At 47.4% G+C, this 20,305-nt stretch overlaps 1 long non-coding RNA gene and 1 pseudogene across 1 annotated transcript; one reads left to right on the top strand and one right to left on the bottom strand.

The window, feature by feature from the left end:
* LOC131560141 (zinc finger protein 850-like) overlaps positions 1-20,305 on the top strand; it is an 886,257-nt pseudogene that overhangs the window by 617,922 nt on the left and 248,030 nt on the right.
* LOC131559728 (uncharacterized) lies at positions 16,265-17,766 on the bottom strand. Its single transcript, XR_009274916.1, has 5 exons — positions 17,677-17,766; positions 17,090-17,125; positions 16,927-16,965; positions 16,466-16,538; positions 16,265-16,380 (listed from the first exon to the last, which is right to left on the bottom strand). It is a non-coding gene; the product is annotated as an uncharacterized LOC131559728 (long non-coding RNA).

Below are 20,305 nucleotides of genomic sequence, written 5' to 3'. Positions count from 1 at the left end.
GTGATTGCCCCCTTGCGACAAGGTGTCTGAGTGGAAGGGCCAGTATTTGTAAAAGTGCCTTTTTCCCCGGCAGACTTAGTCATTTGGAAACAGTCAGCCGGAACTTATAGAGAAAATCCTGATAAAGTGGCATGTGTAGTAAAAATGGTTATGAAAACGCAAAATCCTGACTGGGATGACATACAGGTGATATTAGATACTCTGATGGATTCTACTGAAAAAGAAATGGTACTCAAGGCAGCCAAAGAGAGGGCAAGAGAAGATATTAGAAATGGGCTGGTAACAGGGAACTTAGATCTGAATTTCCCAATTGAGGATCCAAATTGGGACCCTAATTTATTGTGTGATATGAGGAGATTACGGAAATACCAAGAGTGGATCCAAATAGGAATTCAGAATGCTGTACCCAAAACTATAAATTGGTCCAAACTATATGAGGTTTGACAGGAAAAGAAGAAATCTCCCACTGCGTTTTTGGAGAGGCTTAAAGAGGTAGCAAGGAAATATACAGACCTCCAAATGGATACAGAGCAAGAAAAGGTTCAGCTTGCTCTCATATTCTTGGGCCAATCACAGGATGACATTCGTAGAAAATTGCAAAAATTAGAAGGGGAAGAATTAAGGAATTTGGATAAGTTACTCGAGGTCGCTTGGAAGGTATACAACAATCGGGAAAAGGAAGCTAGTAAAAGGCAGCAGCAGAATCTTTTGGCAGTAATGCAGGGGAGAGGGAACCCAAATTTCAGGGGGCATAACAGGAATGGTCGGGGTAGGAAACCAGTTACCCAGGGGTTAAGCCTGAATCAATGTGCATATTGTAAGCAGGAGGGGCATTGGAAGCGAAATTGCCCAAGTTTGAATAACCAGTTTGACCAGGGCAATCAGTTCCAGCAGGCTACCAAGGAGATGGTCCTGGGGGAGTATACCAGCTGACTAGATGTAGAACCAGTAGAACAAGTCAAGGAACCTGCTGAAAATATACAGTTAGGACATAAAGAGGTCAGATTTCTAATAGATACAGGAGCTACTTTTTCTGTATTGAATGATTTGCAAGGACAAATTGGGGACAAGGAAACGACAATAGTCGGCGCTACAGGGAAAGATGAAAAATGGCCTTTCCTGCAACCCCTAGATCTGTGTTTTGGAAACAAGGTCATGACACACGAATTTTTATATGTACCTGAGTGTCCAATTCTGCTTTTAGGGAGAGATTTGCTAGCAAAACTTGATGCGGTAATGACCTTTGAAAATGGAGAGCTTATAATGAAAATACCTGAATCAAAGACGGGACAGATATTAATGATCAAAGAAAAACCTGTCCCCTCTATCCCTAGGGAGGTAGAAGATGAAGTGATTCCCCTGTATGGGAGACAGATACACCAGGGAAATCTAAATTGGCACAACCAGTGCATGTAGAGTTAAAAGAAGGGGCAAGGGCTGTACAAGTCAAACAATATCCCATAAAACCAGAAGCACGGCAAGGAATAGTAAAGATTATTGAGAAATTCTTGAAATACCAGATTTTAGAAGAATGTGAATCAGAATTTAATACACCAATATTTCCAGTAAAGAAGCTAAATGGTGAATATAGATTAGTGCAGGATTTGAAAGCAATAAATAAAATAACAAAGGACATTTATCCAGTGATAAAAAATCCTTATACATTGCTAACATCTGTAAAGGATATATATAAATGGTTTACCATAATTGATTTAAAAGATGCCTTTTTCTGCATCCCCCTTGACAAAGAAAGTAGGAAACTATTTGCCTTTGAGTGGGAAAACCCAGGGAACGGAAGAAAGACCCAGCTCACCTGGACACGATTACCACAGGGCTACAAGAACTCGCCGACCCTATTTGGAAACCAACTGGCAAAGGAACTGGATATTCGGACTGAAAATGGGCAAGTACCAAGAGACCAATACTTATTGTTGCAGTATGTTGATGATATACTAATAGCTACAGAAGAAAGAGCAACCTGTATAAAGGTAACCATTGAGATTTTAAATTCACTGGGAATGGGAGGCTATAAAGTATCCAGAGGAAAGACACAAATTGTATAACAGACTGTGATTTACCTGGGATGTGAAATTTCACAAGGGCAACAAAAACTAGGTATAATCGTATCCAAGCTATTTGTGCTATTCCAGAGCCCCAGAATTTACATGAGCTGCGAGTCTTCCTCGGGATGGCAGGATGGTGTCGCTTGTGGATCATGGACTATGGACTGATTGCGAAACCCCTGTATGAAGCTCAAAAGACACAGCCATTCACCTGGGGCAAACCACAGAAAGAAGCCTTCCTAAAATTAAAGGAAGCACTGACAACTGCTCCAGCATTAGGGTTACCTGATCTGTCTAAAGATTTTCAGCTGTTTGTACATGAAAGGCTGCGCCTAGCACTAGGAGTCCTGACACAACATCTGGGAAGCTGGAAAAGGCCAGTGGGCTACTTTTCCAAACAACTCGACAACATAAGTGCCGGGTGGCCCTCATGTCTGCGGGCAGTCACAGCTACTGTGATTCTGATTCAAGAAGCCAGGAAACTTACTATGGGAAGGCACATAGATGTCTATGGACCACACATGGTAACCACTGTCTGAGAACAAAAGGGGGGCCATTGGTTATCTCCCAGCAGGATGATGAAATTCCAGGTAGTCCTGACTGAGCAGGATGGTGTCACATTAAAAACAACTAACCTTTTGAATCCAGCTTTGTTCCTTGATGATCAACGGATGTCTGGGTCTCCTTCCTTCGACAAATGGTGGAGAATGCGGGCATAACCGAATCTCTACCCTTTTTCTCGGATTAAAAGAAAAAGGGATTACGCCACGGTCGGGAAGTTGGGTTTGGGTCCCCCTGCAGCAGGGACGGTGCCGGAATTTGAAGCACCCTTAAGGTTCACAACGGTGGACTTAAGCCAATACGTGCCGCCGGAGCCTGGAGAGCTGCAACAGCGCTGATTAATAGGTATGGATAGGCAAGCGGCATATGATTTATTTACCGCCTATTTAGAGCGGCGTGGGTTAAAAGGGATAGATTTAAAAAAGGAGTTACCAGGGTTATTAGCCTATGGCCATGCTAAGGGTATTTTTTCTAACCCTCATACAGTTCATGAGCTAGCAGAGTGGAAGAAGTTTGGGGAAATATTGTGGGATACAGTGTTGGACGATGATAAGTCAGCAAAGAAATTCGGGAAGTTATGGCGGGTGGTGTATAACATGTTACTGCAGCAGGTCTCTGAGAGAAAGGCAGCAGAAAGGGCAACAGAAGCTCATAGGAGGAATATAGGGTATGGTCGTGAGGATGATCCCCTGGCACCTTCTGTAACTAAGATACTTATGCCTAAGGGTCCCCAGGAAAGTAGTGTGGAAGATTTTTCTATAGGCGCAGTGGAACCGTCTGCACCTTTCCTGTCTGAGGGGGAGGGCGAGTCGGATGGTGGGGGTAAGAGCAAACCAGCTTTGCCTCCGCTACCGGCTTCGGGCGGGTCGGATGGTGGGGGTGTGAGCAAGCCAGCTTTGCCTCCGCTACCGGCTTCGGGCGGGTCGGACGGTGGGAGTGGGAGCGAGCCAGCTTCGCCTCCGCCGTCAGCCTTGCCTCCGCCGCTTCCCCTCAATGAGCCGGCTCCGATTACAGCTTCGGCGGGGGGGCTGCATACCCCGCGCGAGCCGGCTCCAGCGGGGGGGCTGATTGCCCCCCGCGGGCCGTCTCAGCTTGAGCCGGCTCCGGTTTCACTGTCAGCTCCAGCGGGGGAGCTGCTTCCCCTGCTTCCCCCGCGCGAGCCAGCCTCTGCTTCACTGCCTTCCCCGTGCGAAAACTCGGTGCCTGCACCGAAGCGCCAGCAGCATAGCACCCTTAAAGAGCCAGATCCCATCCCAGGGGCACACCGTGATCCATGGGGGGAGATGGCTAAACAGAGGAGGGAAGCTTGGGCTGCTTTGGCGAAAGAAGTAATGCAAATGGGGGATGGTGAGGCGGTGGAAATAGCTTCTAGTCTTGCATGCCCAGTTACATACACACCACACTATGATGCACAGGGGAACCTTACGCATAATATAGCAGAATATACTCCCTTAGATTGGAAGCTGTTAACTCAGCTACGTTCTACGGTTAGTCAGTTTGGAGTAAAAAGTGAACCTGTTAAGCAAATGCTAGATTATCTTTTTAATACTCAGGTTTTATGTCCTAATGATTTAAGAGGAATAGTTCGGTTGATATTCACTCAGCATCAGCAGTTGTTGTTTAATGCACATGACCCATTACATGGAGTTACAGTAAAGGAGCTGATGGGCTTAGAGGCATTTTTACGTACAGAGGCACAGATGATATCGGGACCAGATAAGCTTAGAGAGGCTATGAGGTTAGTGAGTGCTGCAATTGACATGGTTAAAGAGCCAGGAGGGTTACCGGTTTATATGGGCATTAAACAAGGTAGAGAAGAATCATTTGGAAATTTTATCGATAGAGCAGCTACTGCTATAGATCGGGCTGGTGTTGCAGGGCCCTATTGAAGCAGTGTGCCTTGCAAAATAGCAATCCAGCAACCCAAAGAGTGCTAGCTACTTTAGGGGCAAATTGGGCTATTGAGGAAGCATTAGAGTGAATGGCATTAATGCCAACAGCTTCACAGGCATTTATAGTAGAAGCCTTAAAGGAATTAGGATTAGGGTTGCAAAAGCATAGTCTACTCAAAATCAGGTGTTAGCTGCTCTTGCTCCTCTCCGAAGCGGCTCACTGGTGGTCACGTAAGGAGGCTCGAGACCATTCATCAAGTGTTACCGATGCGGCAATGAGGGACAGACACAAGTTGCCACCGTGTCATCGGAGACACCAGCTGCTGCCGTGACATCACTGCTACCTCCTGCCTGCAACCCGCAACAACAGGGAGCCTCGGCTTGGACTTATCAGCATCAGTAGACGTCACACTAAGGACGAACCGGCCTGAGAGGATACCCACTGGAGTAAAGGGCCCTCTTATATTAAATGGACAAACATGTGGAGCATTATTGCTGGGACGTTCTTCTATAACTATGTTGGGATTATTTGTTTTGCCTGGTGTTATCGATGCAGACTTTACTGGGGAAATACAAATCATGGCTTACACCCTTTATCCTCCGATTAAAATTACAAAAGGACAACGCATTGCACAATTGGTACCACTGTCACAAATGACATCAGGAATACAATCATTTACTGGACAAACACGGGATGAAAAAGGTTTTGGTTCTACTGGTGTTACACTTTTAATTGTGGATTTACAAAATAGACCAAAGCAAAAGGTTGGAATTACTTATGGGCATCAAAGCATAACCCTTTATGGATTATTGGATACAGGACAATTGGACATTAAAACTTTACATGATGCACAGAAGTTGCTGGGAGACTTACAGTGGCTGAAGCCTATTGTGGGAATACCAAATCATTTACTAGAAGCCCTACGGCCTTTGTTGAGAGGCGTGGACCCTACTACTCCTGTACACCTGACAAAGGAGCATCATCTTGCTTTGCAGCAAATTAGTAACTGTGTACAGCAAGGGTATGTGTCTCGTCGACAACTCGACCACCCCATTGACCTTATTATCTGGAATAGCCCTTGCCACTTGCTTGGTGCTCTCTCTCAGTTGCAAAAGAAAACGGGGGAGATACGGGTGTTGGAATGGTTATCACCACCACTACAGCATAAGAAAACAATATCTTCAAAAATTGAACAATTGGCTGCATTAATCAAAAAGGGGCGTCTCAGAATTCTTGAAGTGGATGGTAGAGAACCTGCTACTATTAGATTGCCTATGGAAAAAGAAACCTTGGACTGGTACCTGATTAATTCAAAGAATTTACAAGAAGCATTATTGATGTCACCTGCTAAAGTAGAGACTAGTAAATTAGTGCCTAGAGTTTTGCAATGGATGACAGAATGGAACTGGATTACTCGACCTTTGAGAGAAGAATGCCCCATAGAAGGAGCTATTACAGCTTTTACAGATGCAGGAAAGAAATCAAGGCGTGCTGCTGTTACCTGGCAAGAAAAGGGACAATGGAAGCATCAACTCCTCACAGCAGACCCTGCAGATAGCTTACAAACTTTGGAATTGCTAGCAGTAGTATGGGCAGTATCCAACTTACAGGAGCCTTTAAATGTGGTCACAGACTCTATGTATGTTGCAGGAGTAGCCAAACGAATAGAGGAAGCAGCAATTAAGGAAGTGAATAATAAACGATTGTATGAGTTACTGATACAGTTAAGGAAGGCTTTACGAGAAAGAAATGCAGCATATTCTGTGATTCATATTAGGAGTCATAAATGGTCTGAAGGTTTAGGAGAAGGGAATGAACGTGCAGATAAATTGGTTACCCTACCCATTGATAATTCTTGTCCTATTGACAAGCACACATTGGCCAGAGAAGCACATAGTAGATATCATCAAAATGCAAGAGGTTTAGCAAAACACTTTGAGCTGAGTTTGTCAGAAGCCAAGGCCATTGTCAGAGCATGTCCAACATGTAGTTATCATAATGGTGGGATAGGTCTAGGCATCGGGGTAAATCCTCGAGGTTTAGAAATAAATGAGAAATGGCAAATGGATGTTACACACATAGCCAGATTTGGTAAAGTCAAGCATGTGCACGTCACCATAGATACATATAGTCATTACATATGGGCTACGGCTCAGGCAGGAGAGAAAGCTACACATGTTATCAGACACCTGTTAAGTTGTTTCGCTGTTATGGGAGTTCCAAAGAGTATTAAAACCGATAATGGTCCAGCTTATGTAAGTGCTAGGGTTCAGAAATTTTTGAATCAGTGGTCTGTTAAGCACGTGACAGGTATTCCACACTCTCCTACTGGACAGGCAATAGTGGAAAGAGCAAACGGTACCCTTAAGCAGTATATTGAAAAACATCAAGATTTGGCAGATCCACAGGCATGTTTGTCTAAGGTTTTGTATGTGATTAACCATTTATGCATTTTTGGGGAAGATGATACCCCCCCTGCAATGAAACATCATCCGAGGTCAGGTCAGGAAAATACTAAGGAAACAGAGGTCTGGGTTAAGTATAAGAACCCGAGTACAGGATTATGGGAAAAACCTGCAAAAGTATTATATTGGGGTCGGGGGTATCTTTGTGTTTCCTCACCTACAGAGCCTTTGTAGGTGCCTGCTAAGTGGACTAAACCTGTCTTTGATGCAGCCTCTGGTGGATCGCCTTACGGAGGAAGACAGGGAGCGACTGGGGAAGAAACTGCTTCTAGTCCTACAACCACTACTGTTACAATTGAAGGGGTACTCGGAAGCGTTGGACAGAGCACTGACACGTCACTATCAGACAGCCCAGGAGCTGATTGGTTTTATTGACTCATTATCAACTTTTCATTTAACGAATCCAGCGAAACTACATTGTCTTGACTGTCACAATCCACATTGTGCTGCCTGGATAGCTCTACGTTGTGGGGGTTGTGAAAGAACTTTTTGGATAGAACAATCACTATTGTGGGATTTGTGGTGTCATACTTGTGAACAAGAGCACACGTGGGGTAAAAGTTGGCAAGATGAATTAAGGAGACAAACAGAGCAAAATGCATATATAGCTTTAAATCTTTATGAGTCTCCTGAACAGAAAATTCTTGCTTATTATCGATAGGAACTACAATGTATTGTGAATAGAATTAAGGTTCAAAGTAAATCACGTATAGTTTCTATAAGGTGTAGGAAATTAGTGCCTTTAACACAGCATTCAGTTGTAGGACCCTTCAAAGGGGATCCTGATAGAGCATTAGATTGCTGCATTGACAAGTTGCAAAAATTGAGTTTGCAAGTGGCAGGACCAGTGAGATCAGGAGCAGCAAGATTAAAGACAGATAAGAAAAAGAAGGCAAAAGGGGAAGGGTCTCATTTGAATAAGGGTATCAGTGATTGCTAATTAATTTTCTATGATTAGAACACTTTTACAGTTGTGAGACCCTCGGGAAGATATAGTTGTTGAGGAGGATAACGAACAAGAACTACGATTACGAAATAAGATACGTCTTGTGTTAAAGAGAGACCTTGAGCTGTTAGCCTCATACAGCAAAAAGGCAGAAGAGGCTTTGCGATCACCACCATTGAATTGGTTGTTTTGGATTGAAGAACCACAATTTCATACTGGTCCTTACTTATATTCACTTCCTTGTTACGTTTGCAAAAGGGATAATGATAAATGCTATGCATGGGTAGCTTTGCATTGTGCAGATTGTAATCAGGTTTATTGGTATTCACAGAGGTCAGTAGATTATTTATGGTGTAAACCTTGTTCTGGAAAGTGGATTCGAAATTATTTCTGGGTTAGAGCTCTTGAACAAAGTACTGGCCTGCCAGGACGGACAGGATTACAGCTTTTTGAGAGTGCAGAACAAGTGATTATAGCATATCTTAGGTGGAAGTTGCAGGAAAACCTTAGAGTATTTGAAATTACTAAAGCCTCACGCATCATAGCAGCTCGCTGTAAAGCTGATTTGCCTTCAAACTTATCTCATGCTATACCTGTGAGCAAGGATGCTGATTTAGAATTAGATCAGTATATTCAAAAATTAACTCAGCCTTACAATAGACAATCTAACAAACCAGGGAAAAGACAGCGAAGAAAGGAAAAACAACGCAAGCAGAAGGAAGAAAGGGAGAAGCAAAGCAAGCAGAAAGAAAAATGAGGTTTGTTCTTGTTATACTGCTCAATGCTGTAGCAAGTGAAGCAGTAGGAATAACACACTTTAGTCAACCAAGGGAAAATTTATGGGTGACACTTGCTAATCAAACTAACCAATCATCACTTTGTCTTAGTCTTGGAGGAGTCACTAACCCATTTCGAACATGCCTGGTGGGACTTCCGGTGTGGTCTCCTGGAGAATTTTGCAGTTTGATAAACAACCAAACCTTATGTATGTCTAACATGTCAAACATCACATTGCCAGTGCAACAAGGGTATACTGCAGGTCAGAGTGATGGCTATCGTCAATGCTTACTAATCTAATCACTTAACACCTCTTTGCATTCTCCTCCTGAGGAACTGGATCTTTTTGGAAGTACAAATGCCAGCGTATCTAACACTACAGCTGGTGGATGGTTTAGCTTCAGACTTTTGGGTGCTCAGAATTTAAACCAACCTAAAGAAACATGGGCCACCCTAGATTCATCCCTGAATGTGAGTGAATTCTCTCCACAGCATTACAATCAATGTAACGGCACAAATATCACAGCACCAATGAAATTACCCACAGGAATATTTTTGATTTGTGGAGACAGGGCATGGAATGGCATACCAGCTAAACCACAGGGTGGACCCTGTTATTTGGGAAAATTGTCACTGTTTCACCCTAATGTGTCCTTGCTAATGCAGCTGAGTCAAAATTCAAACAGGAAAAAACGTAGCATACATGACTTAGACTGCAGCAAGATAGGAGATCCACGGTTTTGGGGCACATTCAAACAGGTGGTGGTTTCAACTATCTTGCCAGGAGGATCTGCCAATAAAGCTATGAATTTAGCAAAACAATTAGGATGCTGGGCAAGGGATGAGTTGAACAAGACATCACAAATTTTAGACATGTTAACTGCAGATGTGCAAAGTGTTAACCATGCTGTTTTGCAGAATAGAGCTGCTGTAGATTTTTTGCTCTTAGCACAAGGGCATGGATGTGAAGAGTTTGAGGGAATGTGTTGCATGAATCTGTCTGATCATTCGGTGTCCATTCACTCTAAGATAAAAGAATTGCAACAGGGACTTCACAAACTTAAGGAAGAAGACGGTTTAGGAATTGACGAATGGCTTAAAGGCTTAGGACTTGGACCGTGGCTGAGGAACCTTGTGATCTATGCTATAGGCCTGCTGGGTGTAATCTTACTGTTTTTGCTTATTTTGCCTTGTATCTTTAACTGTATTCAAAACATGGTTAGCCGTACAATAGCAAAAACATGGCAAACTAATCTCCTTGCGCAAGAAGAAAACGGGGGAAATGTGGAGAGATTTATTAATAATTGGTTAGCTGAGAAAGGCCACGCTGAAATAATGCCGCTGGTTAAGCTGAAAGAGAAAAGCCAGCAGTCAGTAAGCTAAAAGGAAAGGTCAGCAGTGACCTTGCTGCAACATGAGGAAAGGGAGTAGAGATATTCCTGAATATATCCTGAGAATATGTAGAAAGTATCAAAAGTAGAACCATAGGAATGTAGAAGTAGGCGTAGATGCTGATATGTAAGCTGACCAATCCTGAGCTCAACTTTTGCAATATGTATGAAGCTCATTATTAACTGTATTTAACCCGCCGTACTGATCAATAAAATTGGGCCTATGATGATCAACGGATGTCTGGGTCTCCTTCCTTCGACAAGGTGTGCCTCTGTATCTCGAGATCTAGAAATTGCTGATGTTATCCTTCTTAAAGTCTGTAATAGCACAGCCTTGGGATACCAGCTGTTTCCATTTCTTAAGTTCCTGTTTCCTCCAGTTACATGCTTGTAGGTACTGAGTTTTTGGAGTAGCTGCTTTCCATTCTGACGTTGTATCATCACCAGCACCATCCAGCAGTTCTATCTAGGTTTAGGCTTCCATATTGACAGGATCTTTTCTTGATCTCCTGCAGCTCTCATCCATAATTTCCTATATACTTGACCTAAGCATTCTTCTTTCAGGATCAATCTTAAGGCATCATCCGAACATTGGACAAGTCCATGTAATTTTCAAGCCTGTGTACTTGGATTGAGTCCCATCAACTTCGTGATACCCAAACCTCCATCCTTGGCTACACTTAACACCATGTTTGTGTGATGCAGTTTGACATTACACATGCATGGTGTTAAGTGTAGCCATTCCTTGACAGTTGATCGAATCTGTAGGTCAGGGAATTCAAGGAGCCCTGATTTTGCATCCATGTGGTCTGCCAAGTACATTAGTCTGGGGATGATGAATGTTTTTTTGGAGTGTCAGTTTTCTGAAGAGGTTTTAACATGATGATATATATTCTCATCCGTATTACTCACCAAGCTAACTACTTGGGAGTCCACTTCCCTTTGCTGCAGACCATGTAGAAAATGTGCTGGTGGCTCACGGTGTCAAAAGCCTTAGCGGTGTCCACAAGTACGACACCCAGCAGTCTGTGTTCTCTTTTGGCAGGTCAAATTATTGTTTGCAGGAGTATCAATTTCTCAGAGCATCCCCCTGCTCTTATAAAGCCTCTTTGGCTTGGATTGAGGGGGCATACCTTAGTCTGCCTTGCTGTCGTTATTCTGGAGAACAGTTGTAACAAGACAGAACCAATCTTGATGGGTCTCCAGTTATTAATGTCCTTTAAATGTTCTGATTTGGTTGACCTTGGCATTAACAGTCCTGCATCCCCTCACCATACCTAGGATTTTACCTGATGTTAACCAAAGGTTGAATATCTCCATGATCCAGGAGAATTCAGGGATCATCCATCTTCTTGATGTCCTTTAGGGTGATCCCATCTGGACCAGGAGCTGAGTTTCGGCTGATTTCTCACACATTCTTCTCAATTTCTTTAGCTGTAATTAAGTCCCTGAAAGTGCAGTTGTTGGCTTTCCCTTTAATTTGGAAATTCCCAAGGCTCTTAGTGTTTTCCATCAGGCTTTAACTTCTGAATAAACTTTGCTGGGTGGAATGCCACTGGACAAACATTCAACATCATCCAGAATAATCCTGGCTAATTTACCCTATTTAGATGGAATAGGTGCTAGAAGCACAGCTAATTAACTCTCTTGATTGCTCTCTTCATGATCCACTTCTGGTGACCTCAAGTTTCTTTCTTGGGTCCCTATTTTGTTCTTATCTGTGGTTGATGTTCTTATCTGGCTTACCATGTGCAGGCATCAGAAGCAGTCCTGCACTGACTCATTGACCAGTGATGTCATCCCCTGGCCATTAAGTAACTGCTTGAATGCCCTCGGGAAGGGGTTGAGTTTTCCAGCTGAAAGCCATTCACCAGGAGTTCTCTGATAATGGGCCTGAGCTACCCCTCCTTTTGCTAGTTGATGTTCCCCAGCTGTTCCTCCTAATTTTCTGGACAATGACTCATGCCAGGTTCTGTTTTCATACCCACCGCTGGTTCTCTGGGGAACAGTCTCCTTTTGTCAGGAATTTGCTTTGCTGTCTTGGATGGAATGTGTTCAGCTATGAGTTTATGGATGTTTTTATTTCTCTGAAACAGAGCTTCTAACCTGATCAGTAGATGTTCTTCCTCCTTGGTCCAACACCTTTTGTGAGCTCCTCAAGCAGGTGGAGGTCTCCTTTGCATGGGAAGCAACAATCCTCTCCCGATTTCTGACAATTGGATGTACCAATCTTTTGTGTTGTTCCAGACTGATTTTTGTTTGTAAGTACCATCCCCATGGCTCGCACATCCACTACCCAGTTGCAGCTATTTCAGCCATTGTCCTGCATTTAGAAGATGACATGCAATACTGTGATAGTTACTGTTTTTCCTCCTGTGCTTAGCAGATCGAAAACAAATCCTCCTTTTGCTGTAGGCTCTTTTCAGGTGTTCAGTTAAGCCCAACACACAGTCCATACAGGTTCCACAGCCTGGACATGGTGGATTTTTGTCAGAAATCATCACTGTTGGAATGCCCTAAGGCATCTGATTAACATGTTCCTGGCATGGGTGGGGATATTGCCAGCATGTTGTTCTCCAGCTGAGGAGGCGATGTTTCCATTGTGCTTTCTCTCTCATGCTCACCACTTTTTTCCTTGTGGTTAAGTACCAACAGCTCATTGGTCCTCTGGAGACAGCTGTCTTTTCCCACACTTCGATGATGTGTAAGATGTTCATGCACCTCTGGCAGCCTGGTCAAATTCTCCCAACTTGTGGACAAGTGAACACATTCATTCATTTCAAACACTCCCTAGTTATAAAATTCCTATGTCACCAGTTTGATTTCATTTTCCACCAAATCTAAGGGGGCAGATGGTAAATTTGCAGACAACAGGTGTACAAGGGGTCTAATTTCAAATTTCTGGATCCCAGGTCTACCCAGTCAGAAAGGCTGGCCTGGGTGCAGGTTGATTCCTGGAATAAGCATACCAACGGCCCCATTTTACAGATCTAGAATTTTAGTTTGTCGCAAATTAAGGAGAGGAAGTATTAGATTGCTAGTGGAGCCCCTGACCACTTAATGATCTTTGCCCAGTACAAACCCATGGGCCAGGTTTTGGGACAGAAGCTATGCAGCTCTTACCTTAAATTTGTTTCACTTTATATCTGGACGTCATTGGCTGGTGATTCCAAAAATATTTTTCACAGACAGAATCACTAGGTTGGAAGAGACTTTTAGGATAATGAAGTCCAACCCGTGCCCTAACACTACCTCAACTAAATCCACGGCACTGAGTGCTACATCCAGTCATTTTTAAACATATCCAGAGATGGTGACTCCACCACCTCCCTGGGCAGACAACTCCAGTACTTTATCACTCTTTCAGGAAAAAACTTTTTGTACCCAACCTAAATTTTGTCCAACCTAAATTTCCCTTGGTGCATCTTGAGACTGTGTCCTCCCATTCTGTGAGTTGTTGCTTGGAGAAAGAGACCAACTCCCACATGACTACAACCACCTTGTCAGGTAGCTGGTGAGAGTGGTAAGGTCACCTCTGAGTCTCCTTTTTCTCCAGGCTAAACAACCCCATCTCCCTCAGTCGTTCCTCACAGGGCTTGTGTTCCAAACCCCTCACCAGCCTTGTTGCCCTCCTCTGGATGTGCTCAAGCGTCTCAATGTTCTTCCTAAACTGAGGGCCCAGAACTGGACACAGCACTCAAGGTGCAGCCTCAGCAGTGCCCAGTACAGGGGCAGAATGAGCTCCCTGCTCCTGCTGGCCACACCATTCCTGATCCAGGCCAGGATGCCATTGGCCTTCTTGGCCACCAGGGCACACTGCTGGCTCATGTTCAACTGGCTGTCATCAGCACCCCCAGGGCCCTTTCTGCCTGAGCACTGTCCAGCCACACCCTCCCCAGCTTGGAACATTGTAGGGGGGTTATTGTGGCCAAAATGCAGGACTTGGCACTTGGACTGGTTAAACATCACTTTCTTGGACTCTGCCCATCCATCCAACCATTCCAGGTCTCTTTGCACGGCCCTCCCACCTTCCAATAGCTTGACACACACTCCCCCCTTAGTGTCATCTTCTAACTGGCTAATGGTAGACTTAACACCCTCATCCATGTCATCAATAAAGATATTGAACAGAACTGGCCCCAGTACGGACCCCTGAGGGACAGCTCTGGTGCCTGGCTGCCAGCTGGATGCAGCACCATTCACCACCACTCTCTGGGCCCATCCAGCCAGCTCTGAGCCCAGCACAGAGTGCTCCTGTCCCAGCCGTGGGCAACAGCTTTTCCAGGAGCGTGCTGTGGGAATGTCTGAGTTTTAAAAGACAGGTGTCTGCTGAGGAAAGCAGGAGCCTCTCTTGAAATGGAAAATGCAAACCCCCCTCTCTCTGAATTACTATATTTTTGAATTTAAAGGGCTCTCAGGCAAAGATATGGCAATAGGAATAACAGCTGTTTATTAGGAAAAATAAAAATGAAAATTCAGTAATACAAAACAACACTGCCAGAGCCAGAATACGACCTGACACCCTCTTGGGTCACAGTATTGGTAGCAGTCCTATTAAATGGTGGCTGCAGTCCTCCTGAAGTGACAGATGCGGTTCTGTTGGAGCAGTGATCCTGTAGAAGGGTGTAGTTTTCCTCTGAAGATCCAGTGGTAGTGTAGATGGGCCTGGTCTTCCTCTGGGAATCCAGTGGAAAAGGCTGCCTGTTATGTTCCAAATTTCAGATTATATCCAGATAGGAATTCTTGGCTCCTCCTCCTGGGCAGAGCATCTCCCAATGGGATGATGTAATTTTTATCAGTCATGCAGTGAGACTCTGTGGCCCATTAACAGAAGATACCTCCCTGGGGGGAGGATTGGGTCGGGAAGAGATAAAGAAAACTGCCTCACCTGATTTTAGCAGGTGGTCCATTAACAGAGAATATCCCTTCCAGAGTTATGAGAGATGGGTCTGGAAGAGAAAAAGAACACTGGCTCACCTGATTTCAACCGATGATGATAGAAAAATACTTCTGGTTACATCTTGCATTTCAGCCTAAGACACTCCGGGACACCAGGGATATCTCCTAAGGGAAATGGGCTGCTCAGGTAATTTTCCTCTTCCTCTGCCTTGGAGCAGAATATTCTCTTCTCCCCATCATGACCTATGTCTGCTCTGTCTCCATCTGCAAAGCCTTGTGGTCACTCTGGTACCCTCCTGGGCAGCAGAGCTTGTGCCCACATAGCAGCAGCTGCCTGGGCCAGTGGGTTTCTCTCTGCTCTGCTGCTCATAGCCAGGACATTTTCCCTGCCCCTCTGCCAGGGCAATGCCCTGCGCCAGTTCTGCTGTGAGGCTTCCCCAGGGCAGTGCCAGCGGCAGCGGCTCCCTCAATGGAGTAACTGGAGGCAGAGAAAACCAGCGAGCCCTTGGTTAGCATCTGTGACAGCCGGTGACAGCCGGTCTCCTCGCTCACTCTCAAACTGGTCCTAGTCCAACCAGAGCTGGGCAGAGCAGTTCTCATTAGGTCTGGGCACCAGAGTGTTGCCACCCTCACATCTCTGGGTATTGCTGCAGCCGCACCTGGCTCAGGGACTGGGCAGACCTTGCAGCCGGCCAGTACCACCCTCCCGAGCTGCACACAGCTGGGCCCCAAGGAACATCCGGATCAAGTAGACCCGGCATCCTTCTTCCACCCCAGACATGGGGAAACCCCAGAGTCCCATTCCACCACAGAACTGGGTAGACCCAGCAGCCCCATCCAACCCAGAAACCAAATTTCAACATCAAAAAATATATTTTTGACAAAAATAAACTGTTTTAGTTTTTTTTAAATAGACGCATTTCTACATTGAAGAAAGAAACTCCTTCGGAAATACATTTTTTTAACTGTTTTTGGATCGGACCCACAACACCACAGTGGTGATCACAGCCAGCATCTGCTCTTGGCTCTGCCTGCACACCCACCCATCCACCCACTCAAATTGCCACCACCAGACCCCACACAACCCACAGCAAACAACCTGGGTGGGGGGATGGTGTAGGGGCAGCAGAGCCTGGCATGAAGTGACCAGAACCTAGGCCGAGCTCCCCTGCACACCGGGAGAGAGCAGGAGAGCGGAAATCCAGACACAAGGACAAACACACGGAGGGAGACATAGAGACATAAATACAGAACACAGCTTTGCTGACAGGGTTTTTTATTATTCAGGGGAAATGGCCCTGGGCTCAGAGGGATCCTCCAGGATCGATCATCTCCTCTTGCCACTGGAGAAGGACAGGACACAGATGTCAGCACCACTTAGAATCCTAAAACACAAAGCCCAAAACGTCACCCTTCTGTTTCCATTGGGATGTGAGAGGGCCCACCCCTGTCCCTACAGGCACAGCTCACCTCCTCATGGGTCAGGCGGGTCCTGCTGCCCCAGAAAACAACACCCCTGCTTCAATACTTAACACAGAGTGGACTGGGAATAAAGACAGCGTTAGAGACACACTCAGGGCATAGGCCTGGACTGGGTGGCAGGGGAGAGCAGGGGGCCTTGGGGAAGGGGCTGTGGCAGCAATGGGGTGCAGGAGCTGCTGTGCTGCTGCCCAGAAGCACTGGGCTCCTGGCCAAGAGCCACAGCTGGGGCAGGGGTGTGCCCTGGCTCATCCAGGGGGTCCTGGGGTGACAGGGATGGAATGCAGCAGGGCCCTGGGCAAAGGCTTCACTGGGGAGGAGCCCTGGGGGAGGGCATTGTCTGGGCTGTCAGGAGGGGTGCACTGGGCTGTGCTGGGACAGACTGGGATGGCCTGGGCTGTGGTGGCCATGCAAGGGGAGGGTCTGGCACCGGCAGAACTTGTGGTACCCACCAGAGGCGTCTCCAGGACCACAACATTGTCTAAATCCAACTGCAGAGAGACCAGGAGACCTTGCTGGTCACTGGGATGTCCCCAGTGCCAGCAAGGGATGGGGGGAACCCACTGCCCCCCAGTTCCCTGAGGGGATGCCCTCCAATGCCAGCAGACCACTCACCTCCCGCAGATCATCTTGGGTTCCTTCCAGGAGTGCCTGGAAAGGAGAAAAAAGGCTGGGTCTGAACTGGACCTCGTGGCACTGTGGGGGGACATGGGTGCAGGGAGCAGGGTGCGGGCAGAGGGATGGGAATTCAGGGCCTCCAAGGAGATCTGTTTGAGGTGGGGGGAGATCCAGAGACACTGATCTGGGGTCACTTGAGGGCTCAGAGGACAGGGCTGGGAGTATGGAAGGAGCAGGGTGTGAGGTACAGGGGAGGAGAAAGGAATTGATATGTAGGGACATGGGAGTGCAAGGGAGGGGCTTGGTGGGGACAGAAGAACGAGGATGGGTGGGGACAAAACCAACAGTACTGGGAGATGGTGTGGGAGTGGAGGGTGAGTCAGGGAATTGTACAGGGGGACCCCTCTGCAGTGGCCAGGAAGAAAGACAAAGGATTGAGGGGGGACATGGAAGGAAAGGCCTCAGGAAGGGTCAGTGGGAGGGCAGCTGGGGACCCTGAATGGGACACAGAGGAGGGACCAAAAGGGTGGGATGGGAGGCCAGAAAGGGCAGGATGTGGCGACAGGGTTTGGCTGGTGCCTCACCTTGGCCTGTGCCGGGGGGCACAGCAGGATGGAGAAGAGCAGGGCCACGCTGAGCGCAGCCACCTTCATCTTCCTCTGGCTCTGGGCAGCGCTGCTTGAGGCTCCAGCAGGTGAGGAGCACCTTTATCCCTGCCGGGACTCCTCCCTGCACCCTCCCTGCCAGCCCCCAGGCCAAAGCCCGGCTTGGCACAGCCCCAGCCCTGGCCACAAGCCCAGCCCTGGCACAGAGTCCATCCCACCCCACCTGTGGCACGGTTCCAGCCCCCTTGCCTGGCATCCCTCCAGCTTCCTGCATGGGGCAGCTGCCGCTGGAAGGGCCCAGGCACCTTGGGGGCCAAGGGGGGCAGCCAGGGAGCCAAAGGCACCTGGGGACCCTGTGGGGACAACCCCCAGTCCAACACAATCCATCCTCCAACAGCCCCAGTGCCAGATCCCCCATCTCCTGCTGCTCCTCCCCTCCCAGAGCTTTCCCTGTGGGACACCCCAGAGCAGAGCCCGGCCCCAAACCCAACATTGTGGGAGAACAAGGGGAACAAGGGACGTGTGATCAGGTGGCTGATTGGCATCTCAGACACCGCAGACACTGGGGAGCACTGGGCAATGCTGATCACCTGCAGACAAGGCTGAGGGCTGGGGAATGGCTCAGCAGTGACAATTCCCACATCCACACAACCCGATATCCCTTTCCCCGCAGATGCCAAACCCGACCAAGCTCCATGCCCAGAGCACTGTCCAGAGGGGAATATGCCCTGCCCTGCCCCTCATCCTGTCACACCTGCAGCCACGGAGCCCTCCCAGAGCACCTGGGTCATGGCCCTGGCTCTGGGCCCAGGCCAGCACTGGCCCTGACCAGGATGTGCCCATCCCAGGGCACATGGGGAAGTGGGCACCTGTCCCCAGGCAGCCACTCGGAGCTAATTGGGGTAACAGAGGTGCCCTGTGAGGAGGAGGGGTGTTGGTGCCCTGCCAGCATCTCTGACGAGCCCTGTTTACCCAAGCCCTGAGGCACCAGGAGGACATTCAGACATCTTGGGCTTCCAGGAAGGAAAATCCACAGTGAGGTGGTTCCTGAGAACTGTCCAAGGCTGTGATTCCTGTTTGACATTCCGGGGCATTAGTGAAGGGTTCTGCACCTCTCTTTTTCCAGGGACATTTTCGATCCAGCAGAGATGTCTTGTGGGCCACCTGGGAAAACATTTCAGGCCACTGCCTTGACTGTTTGCTCTGGAACTTGCCCCAGGAGCTGCAGGGCCCAGGAAGATTTTTCTGTGGAGAGCCCCAGGGCTGAGAGACAGAAGTTACCCTTGGGAGATCCTTGACTGATGGACAAGAGCTGTGATGTCTTTGGGTTGCTGAAGACACCATGGAATGGAATTGAGGACGTGTCCACGGGATTCTAATTGCAGAATAATGGCCAAGGTGAGATCCAGACCTCCTTGGAGATCAGTGCCAGTCAGGGGGGTGGCTCTGGACAGCCACTGACCATGTGCCACCAGCCCAGGCAGAAGGAGCTGGACAAGCTCAGAGAGTCCCAGTGTAGGCAGATTGGCCCTGCAGCTTCAGGGACCCCATGGGAATGTCCCTGCCCCCCTCAGGGCTGTGCATGAGCTGTGCAGAGTCTCTCCCTCCAGCTCTCAGCAGCATTTCAGCAATGAGCTTTTTCCCCTCTTTGACTGACTGGTGCTTTTGCACAAACAATTTACATCGGGGTCCTCGGCACAGGAAAGGCTCAGACTTCATGGAGTAGCTCCAGAGCAGGCTGAGATGCTCCAAAGGGTTGGAGCACCTCTGTGACAGAGACAGGCTGGGGGAGTTGAGGTGGTTCAGTCTAGATCAGAAAAGGCCATGGAAAGACCCAGTTGAGACCTTGCAGGACTTCAAGGAACCTCCCAAGAAATGTGGGGAGAAATGTTTTAGTAGGGCTTGTCTCACTGGGGAAGGGGAAATGGTTTTAAAGCAGAAGAGAATAAGTTCAGACTGGAGATAAGGTAGAAATCTTTGATGCTGTGGTGGTGAAACACTGGCACAGGTTTCCCAGGCACCTGGTGGATGCCTCATCCTTGGAAATATTCCCGGTTGGATGGGCTCTGAGCAGCAGGATGGAGCAAAAGATGTCTCTGCTCCCACCCCACAGGAGGCCCTGTGGTGTCAGCCTCCAGCATGGTCGGTGTCTCTTGTAGGATTCAATTCCCCAGGAGAGCAGAGGGAACACACAGAAGCACAGATGGCAGGAACATCCTCCCATGGAGGTGGGAATATTCTGGATCCACAGGCTCAGGCTGCCCTGTTTTGTGTCTGTAGATGGACACCAGTGTCAGAAGAGACTGAGAACCAGGAGGCCCCACAGTGTCTCTGAGTTCCCTTGGTTCCGGGAGGCCACACAGAGTCCCAAGGTGTGGCAGTAAGTTCCTTTGTTATGAAACTGGGCTGTTATAAAAAAAAGTAGTTTGTTCCAGTTGCCCCCCATGTATGTTGGTTTGTCCCAGAGATCCCATCCCCCTGTCCATCTCCCTCAAGAGCTCCCCCTAATTCCAGATCCTTCCCTGCCACTGAGGGAAACCCTGCCCTCCTCCCTTGTCCATTACAGAAACCCCACCTTTCTCTCTAGAAACTTCTGTGTCCATCTTGT

This window comes from Ammospiza caudacuta, chromosome 7, assembly GCF_027887145.1.
Source record: "Ammospiza caudacuta isolate bAmmCau1 chromosome 7, bAmmCau1.pri, whole genome shotgun sequence".
NCBI lineage: Eukaryota > Metazoa > Chordata > Aves > Passeriformes > Passerellidae > Ammospiza > Ammospiza caudacuta.
Note: the sequence above shows the minus strand (reverse complement) of the source record. Positions and strands in the feature narration are given on the sequence as shown.